The sequence below is a fragment of the Balaenoptera musculus genome, chromosome 6 (assembly GCF_009873245.2).
Source record: "Balaenoptera musculus isolate JJ_BM4_2016_0621 chromosome 6, mBalMus1.pri.v3, whole genome shotgun sequence".
Taxonomy (NCBI): domain Eukaryota; kingdom Metazoa; phylum Chordata; class Mammalia; order Artiodactyla; family Balaenopteridae; genus Balaenoptera; species Balaenoptera musculus.
The window spans coordinates 110,396,749-110,402,748 of NC_045790.1; positions in this window are offsets into that span (position 1 = coordinate 110,396,749).

Here is a 6,000-nt window from a genome sequence, read left to right on the forward strand (position 1 = left end):
GCCAAATGTCCAGATATTTACTAGGAAGCAAGTGCAAAGGTACAAAAGACTTGTCTGTCCAAGGAGTGGGGAGACCCAGGACCCCAGGGACCCCAGAGCACAGCCTCTGGCTGTGGGATCTCTTCCCAGTTGGTCCAAAGACGCTGAGTTCCTGAGAATCTTTCTAGCTATCATTTATCTCCATCACCTCACGCTTCTCCTCTGAAAAATGATTTCTACCATCCTTCTGTAAATGAATCAACTCTGTGGTATAGGTTTTCATAACAATACATATTTAAAATGCTAATGTGACCCCTTCTGGAGAGCAAATTCCTGACCAGGGTATTTCAAATACTAAGGGAGGTGGGGACTGGAGGTAATTGACACGCACACAATCTCTAATTCCACGATTCCCCCGAAGCACTGAAAGTCAGTGCGTGCATGGCAGCACACCCTTTCTGGGAAGCCCAGGATCTGGCTCAAAGGGCTGATGTGAAGGTAGCTGGGGCAATGATTCCAGAGTATGGTGAGCTCTCAGTGGGTGTTAACTGTCACTGGAGGTGGCTCTGGTCTTTCCCAGGCAGTCTTGGGTGGTGTCTACGAGGACATGGTTCAGAGCCCCTGCTTCTGTGGGCGCGTGATGGGTCATAGTCTCTTGTTCTGGGTCAGGTTGCGGTCTGCACTGACCTCTCCCTGGCCCAGCCTACCTCGGGCAGCTTACCGTGGGATGAGGCCCTAGTGAAGGCACAGATCTGGCCATTTCCCTCCTATCTGGGCCTCCTGATTTACCAGGATGGCTCAGACTGGCTGCCGCTCTCTGGGTGTGTTAGCATGGGTGAACCCCCCAAGATGGGCCCATTTTTCCCCACTGCGAGCCTTCCACCCTGTCCCGCCTGCCCTCCCGAAACCCCAAACTCATGTCTGCATGATAGAAAGCATCTCCCTAAATCACACTCCCCAGTGCCCAGATCAGGGCATCACCAGGCATGGAGAGGGGAGAAGTGGTGGTGGGATGGAGGGTGGGGAATGCAATGCAGACCCCTGCCCTGATGTGGCCGCCCCCTCCCTGCCACCTTCCTGGTGGGCCCCCTGCAGCCTGCCCTGCCACTGGGGCACATCCCACTGTGACAGTGCCTGCCTCACATCCAGGGACAGAAACGTTATATCCTCTGGTTCCCTGGGCTGGGGGAGCCTGGTCAGGGCAGTGGCAGGAAAAGGGCTTTGAAGGCCTCCTGAGTTTAAGAAAACTGAGCTCGCATAGGTGTGGTAGCGTCTTCAGCTTATTCCCATACCCTTTACCCTGCTTTAGCTGTGCACCGGGCTGCATGGACGAAAGGACTACATTTCCCAGCCTCCCTTGGAGCTGAGTGTGGCCACATGACTCAGTTCCGACCAATGGGATGAGAGTGATGAACACAACTTCCTTTCCACTTCCCCCTTCCGGCTGGCTGGACCTTGGATTCCAAAACAGCTTCCCGGGAACCTGGGCCCCCGCCCCCACAAAGCTCCACACCAGCCCTGGACCGTTTACACTGGGATTGTCAGGAGGGAATCAAATACCCTCTAACACGGTTAAGCCATCTGGGGTCTCTGTGTCAACAGCTACATTTTTATTCCACCTAATATACTGAGTGATCCCACTGGGTCATTTTAAATGAGCTGATGTCACCTACAAATGTTTGCATCTAAACTCTCAATGTTTGCCAAAGTGATTTAGTAAAAAAACCGTGCAGTGTAACGTGCTCCCCGCGTGGGCTCTTCTCACTCACACCTTCCCATCCCCCTCTTCCTTTTTCCTCTTCCTTTCCTGCTGTGCCCTCCTGTATGGGCTCAGGGAACTGGGGGTCCCAGTGGGAAGGACTCTTGGGGGGAAGGCCTTTCTTTTGCTGAAGGACTAGGGATGTAGGGGGCGGGGCAGAGGCTCCCCTTGAGCCAGGAGGCCCTGTAAGACTTGGCTAGTTGGGTTTTCCCTGGGAAACCTCAGTGAGGGTGGATACTGTAAAGGCGGGCCTCAAATGGGCACAGGAAGGACCTTGCCAGGGGTTTTAAGATGGGGGGATGGGGACCAGACCTCCGCACAGTCTGTTCAAACTCCCACCTCAGAAACTGGGCCCTTTCCCCAGGGAAATAGTCATCACAGAAGCAGATCTTAGAGATAACAGATGTGATGAAAACAGCTTTCAGGAATTTCCTGGTGGTCCAGTGGTTAGGACTTGGTGCTTTCACTGCCGGGGCCTGGGTTCGATCCCTGGTGGGGGAACTAAGATCCCACAAGCCGCGAGGCATGGAAAAAAAAAAAAAAAAACCCAAACAAACAAAAAAACCCACAACAGCAACAACAAAAAACAACCAGTAAAACAGCTTTGTTTTAGAGACCGGGGAGGAATGGTGGAGAATTGCCATCTGACCGAGGGGGTCTCATTTTAGTCTCTGGACTGTTGGATGCCCCAGAGGTGAGGGGAAGTCTGTGACATTGTGGAGGGCCCACTTTAATTTTTGAAGACTCTAAAGACCCAATTAATATGCTATGTATCCAAAGGCCTTCTTGCTTTAGAAGGAGATTTGTGCAACGTCAGAGGCCAGAGCCAGGACCTGGGGTGAGGGTGCAATGGGCCGGCCTGGGAGCGGAACGGAGGGGCTCCCTGTCGCTGGGAGGGAATCATCATCGTCGTCAGGGGAAACCTCCAGCCTACTCTGAAATCCGAATTCTACACCAAAGTGCACGCCTCAAACCAACTAACCCAGTGCTGGCTGTTTTCTCAGTGATTTCCAGGCAGCAGCCTAAGGCTAACTGGAGTCCTTTCTTGGCTCCTGCAGGGATGAACCAGAGCCCAGTATGTGTGCACGGTGTGGCCACAGTGTCAGGCCATGGCCTTTGATGAACGTGCTGGTGGCTCAAGAAGCAGGACACACCCCAGAAGATCATGAACCCCAGCCACAGGTGAGCTATGCCAACCAAGAGCCCCGCGATGGGGGGGTTGTTGAGCCTTTTTCCCCACGTGCAGCCACCAGAGGGCCTCCTGCTGGAGAAGGAATGGCAGGATCTAGATGGGGAGGAGGTGGGGGCAGGGCATCACAGGCAGGAAAGAGCAGGTGCAAAGGTGCGGAGGTAGGATGATAGGAGAGAGCCACATGGGGGAAGGGAGGAATGCATGTGGAGCTAGTGGCCACTGCCTCCGTGTCAGTGAAGCATCAGAGTTTTGCAGAATGTGTATCTATCTCCCCAGAAAGAGGGGACTCAGGCCATGTTCCAGGAGTCGGTATCAGCACACGCCTGGGCAGTCTGAGCTTATCACCCTCTTTCTGTGCTCCTAGGGAAGGCTGGCTTCAGGGCTCTTCTCCGGAACTTGCGCATTCTGGTAGCAAAGTAATCCTAACACTATAGAGCGTGATAAAGATAACAGCAACCCTGAACTGTGTGCTAGGGTCTCAGGCATCATCTCATTTACTCCTTACGGCAGTGCCCCCTTGAGGCCAATCCTAGTATTACACCCCACATTTTACACACAAGGCTATGGAGGCCCAGAGAGGAAGTGGCAGGTCCCATCTTCCAGTCTGTAAGGGGTTTCCAGGCTCCAATACAACTGTCTTGGCCAGAGGCAGGGTGTGGCGGGAGTAGCTTCTGTTAAGTCCAGATGTGGGCAGTGGCTGGTTGCCTCTGGTCTCTCCCAGATGCTGCTGCTTGGGGAGGTGAGGTCTTCGGGGAAGGGGGCCTGCCCAGCTGGGGCACATCAGCGGCGGGGGCCTTGCATCTGGAGGGAGAAGCAGCTCAGAGGCAGGTTGGGGGAGATGAGGGGAGGGGGGGGGGCAGGGGCTGGGCCCAGGGAGGAGAGTCCCACAAACAACCTGCTGGGTGCTGGGGGCACCAGACCCTGAGAGTGCCCAAGCCTTAGAGCCCATCTCTGGGCAGGGAAGCCAATCAGGCATAACCTATAAAAGCAGGTGGGAGGGGCTTCCCTGGTGGCGCAGTGGTTGAGAATCTGCCTGCCAATGCAGGGGACACGGGTTCGAGCCCTGGTCTGGGAAGATCCCACATGCCGCGGAGCAACTAGGCCCGTGAGCCGCAATTACTGAGCTTGCGCGTCTGGAGCCTGTGCTCTGCAACAAGAGAGGCTGCGATAATGAGAGGCCCGCGCACCGCGATGAAGAGTGGCCCCCACTTGCCGCAACTAGAGAAAGCCCTTGCACAGAAACGAAGACCCAACGCAGCCATAAATAAATAAATAAATAAACCCAAAAGTTAAAAAAAAAAAAAAGGCGGGGGGGGGGGGGCGGGAGGGGTGCAGGAATGAAGGTGGCCAGCAGGGCAGGGTCCCAGGGCGCCTCCTGGGCGGGCCTGGAGCTGTCAAATGGGGTTGATCAAGGGACTCACCTTGCAGGATGTTGTCATTAGCATCACGTGATGGGGGGCAGGGGGAGCTTGGCTCTCCCTGCTGGGCTGGGCCACATACAGCTCCTGCTCCCCTTTGGCTCTGCCACCACTGCACCTGTGTGCTGTCCTCTTATACCCCATGGGGTAGCTACTGTCCTCTTCCCCATTTTCAGATGAGGAAACTGAGTCCCAGAGAGGTTCAGTGGCTTCCCCAGAGTCACACAGCTAATACATAGAAGAGCAGGGATTTGAGGCTAGGCCTACTGGACGCAAAGCCATAGCCATCACTGTGATCCATCACTTTTGGCCTGGCGTCCTCTCTCTCGGGACGCCTGGCACTGGCACTTCCCAGAGTCTGGAATTTTCCACCAGGCTATAGGCTGAGTCCTTATGTGGAGAGATGTCACTTTCTTGATGCAAAGACAAGTCTGACCTTTGGCTCCCTGGTGCTGCTGGCCCCCAGCTGGGCGTCCCTGGCAGGCTACTCCCTGCCCTGGACGCTGCAGGAAGAAAAAGATGCGACAAGCCAGCCACTACCATGACCCCCACCCTCACTCTCCTGGCCGGTCTTGGGACAGGGCAGGGAAGGGTTTCTTCCACAAGGAGGGGTCAGATGGACCATCGTGGCCCGGGGAGGCCTGGAATTCCAGGGGCAGGGTGGGGCCTGGGAAAGCCCGCTTCTTCAGTATTTTTTGGCTGGCTTCAAGACATCTCCAAGCCACCCCACTTGCTGTACCAGCTGGCTATAAATTAAACACTGCAGAGGAGGCGAGGGGTGAGGGAGGATTTTCCTCTTCTCCCAGAGTTTCCCATCTCATAATGTAGTTATGTTTTTTCCCTGGGTTCCAGTCCTGGCTACACCCCTACCAGCTGTGGGATCTGGGCTAATATTGACTGTGAACCTGACTGAGCCTCAGTTTTCTCATCTGTCAAGTGGGGATGAGAGAAGCCAGAAGCCCATTTCTCATAGGGCCGTCGGTGAGAATCAATAAAATGATGTGTCTGAAGCCCTTCTGTAAATGGAAGCAGTTAATATTATTGTTATTATCCAGTTCTCCCTGCCCCAAAGTTGCTGCCCTTTCATTTGGTCCAATTTTGGTCCAGCAATATGGCTCCTAGCTTCTGTTTCTCACTGCCCCAGCCACTGGAGAAACTGCACTCCAGATCCTGATCTGGGTCCGAGTCCGAGAGGAAAACAACTTGAGTCAGGAGCTCATGCTGAGCCGGTCAGTAGCAGAGGCAAGCTCCCACTGCGCTAACACTGCGTCTGCCCTGCCTACAGATGCCCCTACAACTGCCCAGGGAGCTGTCTCTGGAGCATCTTAGAGCCCAAAATTCCTCGAGGTGGGAAAGGGACGTTTTGTGCAAACAGCAGGAGAAAGCCCCTGCCTCCCACTCAGGTGGGGCCCAGGTGTTCATGGTCAAAGCTGCCAAGCGCATCTAAGGAGGGGTTTAGACCTGACCTTGTCCTTGCTGCTCCTCGTCCCCCACTTTTCTGGAGCCGGGAGGATTCACAGGGAAGCTGGCCCCAGGGCCTGTGTTGAGTTTGCATCAAATTCAGCCCTGCTGTTTGGCAGCCTCTGTTACGAGAATCGATTCTTGGAAATTCCCCAGATCAATACCCAGTGCAAAGTGGGCTGAACTTCACT